Here is an 11,640-nt window from a genome sequence, read left to right on the forward strand (position 1 = left end):
CTATGCTCAGAGTTAGGGACCATATTTGCTGTGTGACACCAAGAGGCTTATCTCAACCTTCCTGATCTCAGCCTCTCCCAGGGTAAAATCAAGAGGACACACATGGCAAGACAGGGTATGAAAAACTCTTTGGGGTTCAGTGTTCCAGGATATGACTACACTCTTGGTCATGCAGAGACCTTACAAATACTTCCTGCCTTTGACATTCTCCAACTTGGTCAGGGGCAGAGCAAGGTGAGAGGAGAAGCAGCATGGCGTAGTACATAGCCCACAGGCTTATCAGTCAGAAGGTATGGGTTCTAATCCCGCACTGCCACTTGTCTGCCGTGTGACCTCAGCAAGTCACTTAACTTCTCTGGGCCTCAGTTATCTGTAAAATGGGGATTGAGAGTGTGAGCCCCATGTGGGACAGTGATTGTGTCCAGCCTAATCAACTTGTATCTACCCCATTGCTTAGAACAGGGCTTGGCACATTCATTCATTCATTCATTCAATAGTATTTATTGAGCGCTTATTATGTGCAGAGCACTGTACTAGTAAGTACAGTACACATAGTACACATAGTAAGTACACATAGTAAGTACACATAGTAAGTGCTTAACGAATAATGTAATTATTATTAATAGGGAAGAGGGCGGAGGGGAGACAACGATGGCCAGTGGGATTTAGGATTCTACCAAGGCCAAGGGTTGTAATTCTGGCTTTGCCACTTGTCCGCTGGTGACCTTGGGCAAGTCACTTCACTTCTCTGTGCCTCAGTTACCTCATCTGTAATATGCAGATTGGGAGTGTGAGCCCCTTTGGGTCAGGGACTGTGTCCAACCTGATTTGCTTGTATCCACCCCAGTTAATAATAATGTTGGCATTTGTTAAGCGCTTACTATGTGCAGAGCACTGTTCTAAGCACTGGGGGAGATACAGGGTCATCAGGTTGTCCCACATGAGGCTCACAGTCTTCATCCCCATTTTACAGTTGAGGTAACTGGGGTCCAGAGAGTGAAGTGACTTGCCCACAGCCACACAGCTAACAAGTGGCAGAGCCGGGATTCGAACCCATGACCTCTGACTCCCAAGCCCATGCTCTTGCCACCGAGCCACACCGCTTCTTCTTAGGACGGTACCCGGCAAATACAACAACAATAATAATTTCTTAAATGCAAACGCATTTCTAAGAGCTAGGAGTTGGGACATCTTAGGCTGGACATAGTCTCTGTCCCTTAAGGGTTTCACAGTCTAAATAGAAGGGAGAACAGGTATTTAATCCCCATTTACCAGATGAGGTAACTGAGGCCTAGAGAAGTGAAGTGACTTGCCCAAGGTCATTGTCTCCATTCTATGAACTCCAGAGGTTTCTCTGGACCGGAAACAAGGGGAAAGATTCAGACTCTACAGATCAGATTAGGCAGCAGCGAGACTCAGAGGCAAGTCAAGGGTGTGTCAGATAAGGTCGCAGCCCTAATGATAATAATAATAATGATAATAACAACAACTGGATTCTTAAAGTGCTTACTCTGTGCACCCTAAATACGATTGAATGATTGTATGACCATGTGCCAAGCATTCTATTACACATTGGGAGAAATACAAGATAATCAGGTCAGAAATAGTCCCTGTCCCACGTGGAGCTAAGTCTCAGCAACTGTGTCATTTGCTAAGCAATCAATGAACCAGTCGTATTTACTGAGCACTTACTGTTTGCAGGACGCTGTACTAAGCACTCGGGAGAGTACAAACAACAATATAACTGACATTTTCCGAGCCCACAATGAGCTTATATTCCAGATGGCAAGACTGTAAGCGCTTACTATGTAACATACGCTGTACTAAGTGCTGGGGTTGAAACAAGCAAATGGGGTTGGACACAGTCCCTGTCTCATGTGGGGCTCACAATCTTAACCCCACTTTCCAGATGAGGGAACTGAGGCCCAGAGAAGTTAAGTGACTTATCCAAGGTCACTCAGCAGGCAAACGGCAGAGCCGGGATTTAGAACCCAGGTCCTCTGACTCCCAGGCCTGTGCTCTTTCCACTGGGCCATACTGCTCTTAACTGCCAGATATGGAAGGATCAGGCTGGGGGAGGGAGGGAGCCTATCAAATACAGAGACAATGTTGACGAGCCTCAATTACAAACAGTTTCTTAATTGAGCAGCAGCGTGGCAGAGTGACTAGAGCATGGGCCTGGGAGTATGAAGGTCATGGGTTCTAATCCTGACTCTGCCACTTGTCTGCTGAGTGACCATGGGCAAGCCACTTTATTTCTCTGGGCCTCAGTTCCCTCATCTGGAAAATGGGGAATAAGACTGTGAACCCCAAGTGGGTCAGGGACCCTGTCCACCCTGATTACCTGGATCCACTGCACTGCTTGGTACTGTGCTGAACAAATCCCACAGTTATTATTAACAACAAGGGATGGGGGTCTCCATCTGCAAGAGGCCCAAGGAGGGATCCGAGTCTCCCCAAGACGGAGGCTCAGAGGGGTTCTGGCCCGGAGGGGGGGGGGGTGTGTGCACCGGCTTCTTGGCCTCTCTTGCCGCCTGGCCCAGAGGAAGAAAGCAGACGGAGGCTCTTATTCATCCCTCCGCGGCCTGGCTCCAGCATGTGTGATACACCTGTCCCCGCCGTCGTCAGGTAAATGGCTGGTCTTTAGCACGCACAGGCCTGCCCCTCGCCAAACAAAGCTCCCCATTGTACCCACGGCGGCAGCGCCTTTATTGACGAGGAAACCCGATCCATCAGTGCCTGTCAGGACTTTTTAATACCCGCCACGTTGGTTATTATCCACACTCACAAAACGTGGACAGATCCCGCCCTAGGCTTCTCTGGAGCGGCTCTCTCTGGCACGCAAGGTGTCGGTCAGATGGTCGGGACCCTAGGGGGGCATGGGGGATGGTGGAGGGGGAGACCGGGGGACCGCCTGGGCCCGCAGACAATCGAAGAGGGGACCGTCACCCTACCTTCTTGAAGCAAGACCCGGGAGTTTAGCTTGAAAAAAAAAATCATCACTGCTGGTAAAACAGTCTTTGCAAGTCTCCGGCGGAACTGGGGTGTGTTCGCTTGGGGTGTCATTAGAGATCCTTCAAAGTGGAGGTGAGAGGTACAAACCCCGAGATTGGCTTTTTACAGAGCTTTGGAGCTGGGCCTTGCGGTCCAGAGGAGCCTGGAACAGATTCTACCCCGCTGCCCTTTGACGTTCACCAGGCGGACCCAGACAGACTGGCTGAACTTATGGGTCAAGCGGGGACAGCGTGGGCCGCACCATCCTCACTCCCCCTTGGCTGAAATCAAGGCTCAACGTCCCAGATAGTAATGGTGCTGGCAGGGTTGCGAAGGCAAGCCGGTGGCATCTAACGAAGAGCACTCTAGAGGTGCATGCTCCTCGAGGGCAGGGTTCGACTCCTCTTCTCCTGAACGCTCCTGAGTGCTTAGTACAGTGCTCTGCATCCTGAATATGTTTGTCAAGGGTCGATGATGATGATATCGATGCCTAGTGGAGCAGCCCAGAACTGCTTTAACAGCTAGCATTTACAGCTTCTGTTTAGAAAACCAAATCAACTAATTAATTAATCAATCAATGGCATTTCTCAAGCACTTACGGTGTTCTCCCTCACTAGACTAAAAGTTTGTGGTGGGTGGGAAACGTAACTAATAATAATAATTGTGGTATTTGCTAAGCACCTACTCTGGGCCGGGAACTGTACTAAGCGCTGGGGTGGACAAAAGGAAATTGGGTTGGACACTGTCCCTGTTCCCACATGAGGCTCACAGTCTTAATCCCCATTTTACAGATGAGGGAACTGAGGAACAGAGAAGTGAAGTGACTTGCCCATGGTCACACAGCAGAGAGGTGGCAGAGCCGGGATTAGAACCCACAACCTTTGGCTCCCAAAACCATGCTCTTTCCACTAAGACATGTCACACAGCAGACAAGTAGTGGAGAAGGGATGAGACCCAGGTCTTCTGACTCCCAGGCCCGTGCTCTATCCACTGGACCACACTGCCTCTCTTCACCTGCTTCTTTCCTTTATTTCCTCTGATGCTTCTAATTGTTGCTACCAACCAGCTTCTCTATAGTAATAATAACAGTCAAGGTAATAATAATAGTAATGATAATAATGACAATGATTAGAAGCAAGAAGGCCAAATGGAAAGAAAATGGGGCTGGGAGTCAGCGGTCCTGGGTTCCCTTGCCCTGCCATTAAGTCTGCAGTGTGATCTTTGGCAAGTCACTTAACTTCTCTGTGCCTCAGTTTCCTCACTTGCCAAACAAGGAATCAATCCCTGCTTTCTCTCCTACTTAATCTGTGAGCCCCATGGGAGTCCTGATGATCTTGTATCTACCACAGTGCTTAGTGCAGTGGTTGGCTCATAGCAAGTGCTTAACCAATGCCACAATTATGATAATTTAATATTGGTTACCAAAAGAATTGAATGTGAATAATCATGTCATGCTTACTGTATCCCGAGCACTTACTGTGGTCCTACAGGTAGGAGAGGCTAGGCATTGCAACCCCATTTTGCAGATGATGAAACTGAAGCCCAGAGAAGTGAAATGATGCTTCCAAATTCACCGGGCAGGCAAGTGGCAGAGCTGGGATTAGTGGATAGGGCAGGGGCCTGAGAGTCAGAAGGACCAGGGTTCTGATCCAGGCTCCGATACTTCTTGTGCTGTGTGATCTTGGGTCAGGCACTTAGCTTCCCTGTGCCTCAGTTCCCTCATCTGCAGAATGGAGACTAAGACTGTGAGCCCTACATGGACAGGGACTGTGTCCAATCTGATTAGCTTGTATCTACCCCAGTGCTTAGTACGGTGCTTTGCACATACTAAGCACCTAACAAATACCACTAAAAAAAAAAAAGTCCTCTGATTTTAAGCCAGGGTCCTTTTCCCCACATTGGTTGAACAAGGCAGCGCATGGTTCCCTTTCCTAGAGAGAGGAGGCTTGGCTCCAGCCTCAGTTCCTCACTGAAGAGGGGTGGAGGATTGGCCGGGGAGGCTTTCTGTCTGAGAAGACCTCATCCCAGCAGCCTCTCACCGGGATTCCAAACCACAAAGCTCCGCTCCAAGCTACCTTCCCCCAGAGACTGATAGCAATCTTCCATTCTATCAGCATTGTCATCTTGAGTAAATACACACACACACACACACACACACCCCGCCCCCCCCAATGCCGCATACTGGCAAGACAGCTGGCTTCAGGAATTATGCTGCCTTTTCCCAGAGCCCTGTTTCTTGACCTTCTGGACCGGGACACGGGAACAGGTCCGCCCTTGGTGGCCATGGGGCCTGTCCAATTCCGGGATCATTTCGCCTTCTCCCTCTGGCCTGGCTCCATTCCGGACTGGCAGACGCGATTGTCGGGGAGAAAGTTTGGGGAATCAAAGCCACAGGGAGAGACTGCAGTTAGCCACAGGGAAGAACTCTCGACTGTCGGGGTGATGAAAGACTGCCCGGGCCTCTTAGTGGAGTCTGAGGGCTCTCTCCATCTCTGAAGATCCTTGGCAAAAGAGAGAACAATGGGTTCCGAGTAATTAGATCATTGTCCTGTTTGGAGATAGGTCTTCTGAGCCAGAAGACCTCTGGAGAGGCTTTCTGGCTCCAGGAGACAATGAATTCAAATAGCCAAGCTGCTCTCTTCTGGCCCAGACTATGGATTCTAACCCTTGTCCTATTCTTGGTTTGCCTGCTCAGTACATTTCTAGTGAAACCTGAATCAGGGGACACTTCAGTGTCTGTCTTCCTGTCTAGACTGTGAGTCCATGAGGGCAAGGGACGTGTCTACCAAATTTGTACTGGAAGCGTGTCTGCTAATTCTGTTGTACTGTACTTTCTCAAGCGCTTAATACAGTGCTCTGCACATAGTAAGCGCTCAACAGATACCACCGATTGTACTCTCCCAAATGCCTGTTATATTATGTCTGTTATATTGTACTCTCCCAAGTGCTTAGTCCAGTGCTCTGCATGCAGTAAGTGCTCGTTAAATACAACTGACAGTACAGTCTTCAGCAGATAGTACTCAATACATACCATTAATTGATTGTATTACCTGATGGCCCAGTGGATAGAGCACAGTATTGGGACTCAGAAGGACCCGGGTTTAAATCCCAGCTCTGCCACTTGTCTGCTGTATGACTCTGGGCATGTCACTTTTCTTCTCTGGCCCTCATTTCCCTCATCTGTAAAATTGTGGGACAGGTACTGTGTCCAACCCGATTGCTTATATCCAGCCCAGCTCTTAGAACTTATATTGTTATATTGTCCTCTCCCAAGTGCTTAGTCCAGTGCTCTGCACTCAGTAAGCACTCAATAAATACAACTGAGTACTGTGCTCTGCACATAGTATTCAATACATATCACTGAATGATTGCATTCCCCCGAGTGCTCAGAAAAGCCCGCTGTAAGTGCTCGGCAAACACTATCGGTCGATCCATCGAGAGGTCTTTGGCGGTTCTGAGAGCAAGGCAGAGATGGCAAGGCAGAGCCAGGGAGAGATTACGATTATGATTATTATTATTATTATGGTATTCATCAAGCGCTTACTGTGTGCCAGGCACGGCACTGAGCGCTGGGGTGAATACAAGCTATCCACAGGGGCAGGCCCGCGAGCCCGCAATAAACCAACTGAATCACGTCTCTGCCCTCGAGTGAGAAGATTGGAGCCACTGTTCGGCTGTTTTAATTACCGCCCGGTTGCCAAGCACAGCTCGGACCGGTAACAAAAAGGAAAGGGAAGAATAGACCGCTCTGTGTCCCAGGGTTTCGTTTCCTCGGCGGGAAGGGCTTAGCACGAGGTGGGCAGTGGACCCATGGGGGTGGGTGGGGGGGACAAGAGAAGGGGGGTGAGCGGTATGACTCAGGTGGTTCAGCTCTGGGTGCGGGGGGAATGTTTGTTGCGTTGCGTGTGTGTCAGGGCCTAGATCCACTCATCCTTTCTCTGCAGCGGCTTAATGGCCCTGGGAGCTATAATAGGAGGATTGTTCCATCGCGTGCGAAGCTCCGAGTGGGGAGTTAGGACTCCGCCCTCTCCCTGCCAACCACAGCTCTGAGTTGGCTCTCGCATACACACCTTTGCAGGTAAACACTGGCAGGCTACACGCAATCTCTCCCTGAAGCGCACCCAAGGTTTCCTCCAAGTTCCTACCCCGGCAGGGACTGGATCAACCCCTCCACCCTCTGGGGATGGAGAAGACTCATGTTTGCATGTCCTGACTCAGCAAGGAACAGCAGGCTGAGCTGTTCCAGCCACCGGGGTGGGGTGGGGGCGGGCCGGTCTTCCCTCTCCCCCCCCCCCCCCCCCCCGGCCTCTCCCCCTGCTGGCTCCCTGGGAGGGGAGACTCAACCCCCAGTTTTTTTTATTTAAATGGCATTTGTGAAGCGCTTACTATGTGGCAGACGCCGTAGTATGTGCTGGGGTAGAGACGAGCTAATCAGATGGTCACAGTCCCTGTCCCACATGGGGCTCACAGTCTTCATCCCCATTTTAATAATAATGATAATAATTATGGTATTTTTAAACACTTATTATGTGCCTGGCACTGTACTAAGCGCTGGGGTGGTTACAAGCAAATCGCAGGGGACAGAGTCCCTGTCCCATGTGGGGCTCACAGCCTCAATCTCCATTTTACAGATGAGGTAACTGAGGCCCAGAAAAGTGAAGTGACGTGCCCAAGGTCACGGAGCAGACAGGTGGCAGAGCCAGGATTAGAACCCATGACCTACTGACTCCCAGGCCTGGACTCTTTCCACTACACCATTCTGCTTCTCTGTTTCCCTCAATTTTACAGGTGAGGGAATTGATACAGAGAAGTGAAGCAACTTGCCCAAGGTCACACAGCAGACAAGTGGCAGAGCTATTCATTCAATTGTATTGCCTGAGCATTTACTGTGTCCTGTACTAAGTGTTTGGGAGAGTACAACACAACAATAAACAGGCACATTGCCTGCCTTTGAGCATGAAGTTATCAATCAATCAATCTATGACAACATGGATCACTCCTCCTCTAGATTGTAAGCTCGTTGTGGGCAGGGAATATGTCTGTTATACTGTTCTCTCCCAAGTGCTTAGTACAGTGCTCTGCATGTTTTAAACGCTCAATAAATACCACCTAATAATGAGTAATAATTATAGTAACTGTTTAGTCCTTTCCATGAGTCAAGCACTGTTTTAAGGCTGGGGTAGACACAAATTAATCAAGTTGGACACTGTCCCTATTCCAAATGGGGCTCACAGTGTAAGGAGGAAAAACAGAGATTGAATCCTCATTATTAAGTTGAGGAAACTGAGGTGCAGAGATGTGAAGTAACCCACGTCCTCTAACTTCCAGGCTCACGCTCTTTTCACTACGTCATGCTATTAAAATATCATCACCACCATTACAAGGCTGGAAGAAATCTGCACATATCAACATCGATAGTATCTGTTGAGCGCTTACAACCTAGAGGGGGAGATGGACATTAAAATAATTACGGGTGTGTACCTAAGTGCTGTAGGGCTGAGGGTGAGGTGAATATCAAGTGATCAAAGGGTCTAGAAGCAGGTGCCTATGTGATACAGGGGGGAGAGAGAGTAGGGAAAAAGAGGGCTTAATCGGGGAAGGCCTCTTGGAGGAGATGTGATTATAATGAGCCTTTGAAGGTGGTAAGAGCTGTGGTCTTTTGAATATGAAAGGGGAAGGGAGTTCCAGGCCAGAGTCAGGAGGTGGCAAGGGGTCAGCGGCCAGATAGATGAGACCGAGGTACGGTTAGTAGGTTGGCGTTAACTGAATAGCTAGTCACCTTCATTCATTCATTCAATCACAATTTATTGACCGCTTACTGTGTGCAAAGCACTGTACTAAGCCTGGTTGGTTCAGCCCTTCCCTGGCCTAAAGGCAAACAGACCAAATAACCTTGGGATGCCATCCAATTTTGGAATTCCATGATGATCTAACTCTCCTCAGTCGCTTTAAGACGCCCAATTCATTGGGATGCTCTCAGGCTTTCTGTTTCCCTGCCTACCTCTCCCCTTCACCCCCCTGCGGTTCAGTGACTAGATTTCACCTAGAAATTGCAGAGCAAAATCTTGGGCATGGTAGACACATCTCTCTCCAGGAGGCTCAGTGTACTTTAATATTAAAATACCACAGATCTGCTCAAATCTCTTATGAGATGGGGCCAATGGGAGGAGAGGAAGCAAAAGGGAAAACAGACATTATGAAAATGTAAAAACCAAAGCCCAGAGAGAAGCACCGTGGGCTAGTGGAAAGAGCACGGAACTGGCAGTCAGAGGACCTGGATTCTAATAATGGGTCTGCCACTTAACTGCTCTGTGACCTTGGGCAAGTCACTTCACTTCCATTGTGCCTCAGTTACCTCATCTGTAAAAGGAGGATTAAGTCTGTGTCCAATTTGATTAGCTTGTATCTACTCTGGCACTTAGAACAGTTCTTGGCACAAAATAAGCAGTAAACAAATACCATAAAAAAAGAGAGATAACTGACTTGCCCACAGTCACACAGTACAACCATGACAGAGAAAGGATTAGAACTCAGCTCTCCTGTTCTCTCCATACAACGCCTAGGTACTGAAATGCCTTGCTGTTTAGATGAAAGCAAATGAGAAGCAGTGTGGCATAGTGGACAGAGCACAGGCCAGGGAGTCAGAAGGACCTGGGTTCTAATCCAGCTCCGCCACTTCTCCGTCCTGTGACATTGGGCAAATCACTTCACTTCTCTGGGCCTCAGTTACCTCATCTGCAAAATGGGGATTAAGACTGTGAGCCCTATGGGGGACAGGGACTATGATGAACTTGTATCTACACCAGAGATTAGTACAGTGACTGGCGTATACTACGTGCTCGACAAACACCATTAAAAAATAAAAGAAAGACATCTAGTGGTGTTGCTTTGGCTTGCTGCGGGATTCATTTCACTACTGTCGATCGTGCTTGCTCCACTTTGAAGAAGGACAACCTGATCACCCTGTATCTTCACCAGTGCTTAGAACAGTGCTCTGCACATAGTAATCACTTAACAAATACCAACATTATTACTATTATTATTAATCGGTCCCCTAATAGCAGATGACTTCTTACGGCTTCAGCCTTTGACCACGTACCCAGAGGTTTGATTTTTCCTGCCACCTCCACCTCCTCCCCCCCGCTAAAAAAATAAATCATCAATTTGCTGGGAGGGAGGAGGACAGGAGGGAGGGAAAAGGCATAACTGTCTAGATTGCAGTTTGGAGAACTTCTCTTAATTGCCAGCCATTGCTTCCCCGGGGTAATTACAGGCCTGGCTTCCAGCCAAGCTCCTGAATTACAGGGAGGGGGAGGGATGGGTGGCGGTTGAGCGGGGAGGCGTGGAAGGGGGCGACGGGTGCCCAGCCAGGAGAAGGGATGGACACTCCCTCAATGACAGGAGAAGAATCTTCATCTGCGACCGTTCCACCCCTGCCCCCACCCAAACCAAAACACACAACACTCAAGCACACAAGACCCTAACGGCAGCTCAAGGAAATACTTAGCCACTTCCAGGAAAACACAAACACACACACACACACACACACACATGCCAACACTACAGGTGGTTTGCATATGAGCATCTTGGCTGGGGACAAATCTGTGGCACGGAAGGATCACTGACCCAGCCAAGCAGACTGCAAGGTTTTCTATCCAGGATCCCACTCTGCCCCCCCGGATCCCTCCCTAGAGGAAAGGACGAACTGCCTTTTTTCTAGGCCGAATCTGGTCCTAGCATCGTTGCTGAGGCCACGCCTTTGCCCTCTGACCCTCTGATATCAGGTGATGTTATCTCCATCTTCCACAGCCTTTCTATTTGAGTGAGAAGATCCTCCCACCTCCCTACTCTGTTGTCTTGCTGGACTGGGGCTGGATTACGTTAGTAGGGAGCCTTAATTACTTCTTCAGGAGGTGCTGCTCACACACACATATGGTAAGGTTATGATAATAATTAATAATAAGTATGGTACTTGTTAAGAGGTTACTGAGTGCCAAGCACTTTCCTAAGCAGTGGAATAGATATAAGTTAATCAGCAAACATGTCTGATAATTCTGTTTGTATTGTACTCTCATTCATTCATTCATTCATTCAGTGGTATTTATTGAGCACTTACTATGTGCAGAGCACTGTACTAAGTGCTTGGAATGTACAATTCGGCAACAGATAGAGACAATCCCTGCCCATCGACGAGCTTACAGTCTAATCGGGGGAGACGGACAAAAACAAGACAACTAAATATCGCAATAAATAGAATCAAGGGGATGTACATCTCATTAACAAAATAAATAGGGTAATAAAATAAATAGGATAATAAAAATATATACAAATGAGCACAGTGCTGAGGGGAAGGGAGGGGGGAGGAGCAGAGGGAAAGGAGGGAAAGGGGACTTAGCTGAGGGGAGGTGAAGGCAGGGCAGAGAGGGAGCAGAGGGAAAAGGGGAAGTTCAGTCTGGGAAGGCCTCTTGGAGGAGGTGATTTCTCAGTAGGGCTTTGAAGAGGGGAAGAGAGTTAGTTTGGTTAGTTTGGCGGAGGTGAGGAGGGAGGGCATTCTGGGACAGTGGGAGGACGTGGGCCAGGGGTCAACGGCGGGATAGGCGAGAACGGGGGACGGTGGGGAGGTGGGCGGCAGAGGAGCGGAGCGTG

At 48.9% G+C, this 11,640-nt stretch overlaps 1 long non-coding RNA gene across 1 annotated transcript; it reads right to left on the reverse strand.

The window, feature by feature from the left end:
* Positions 1 to 2,736: 2,736 nt before the first annotated feature.
* On the reverse strand, positions 2,737 to 5,761 carry LOC114817036. Its single transcript, XR_003764873.1, has 2 exons — positions 5,177 to 5,761; positions 2,737 to 3,531 (listed from the first exon to the last, which is right to left on the reverse strand). It is a non-coding gene; the product is annotated as an uncharacterized LOC114817036 (long non-coding RNA).
* Positions 5,762 to 11,640: the final 5,879 nt, after the last annotated feature.

Source organism: Ornithorhynchus anatinus, chromosome 15 (genome assembly GCF_004115215.2).
Source record: "Ornithorhynchus anatinus isolate Pmale09 chromosome 15, mOrnAna1.pri.v4, whole genome shotgun sequence".
Taxonomy (NCBI): Eukaryota; Metazoa; Chordata; class Mammalia; order Monotremata; family Ornithorhynchidae; genus Ornithorhynchus; species Ornithorhynchus anatinus.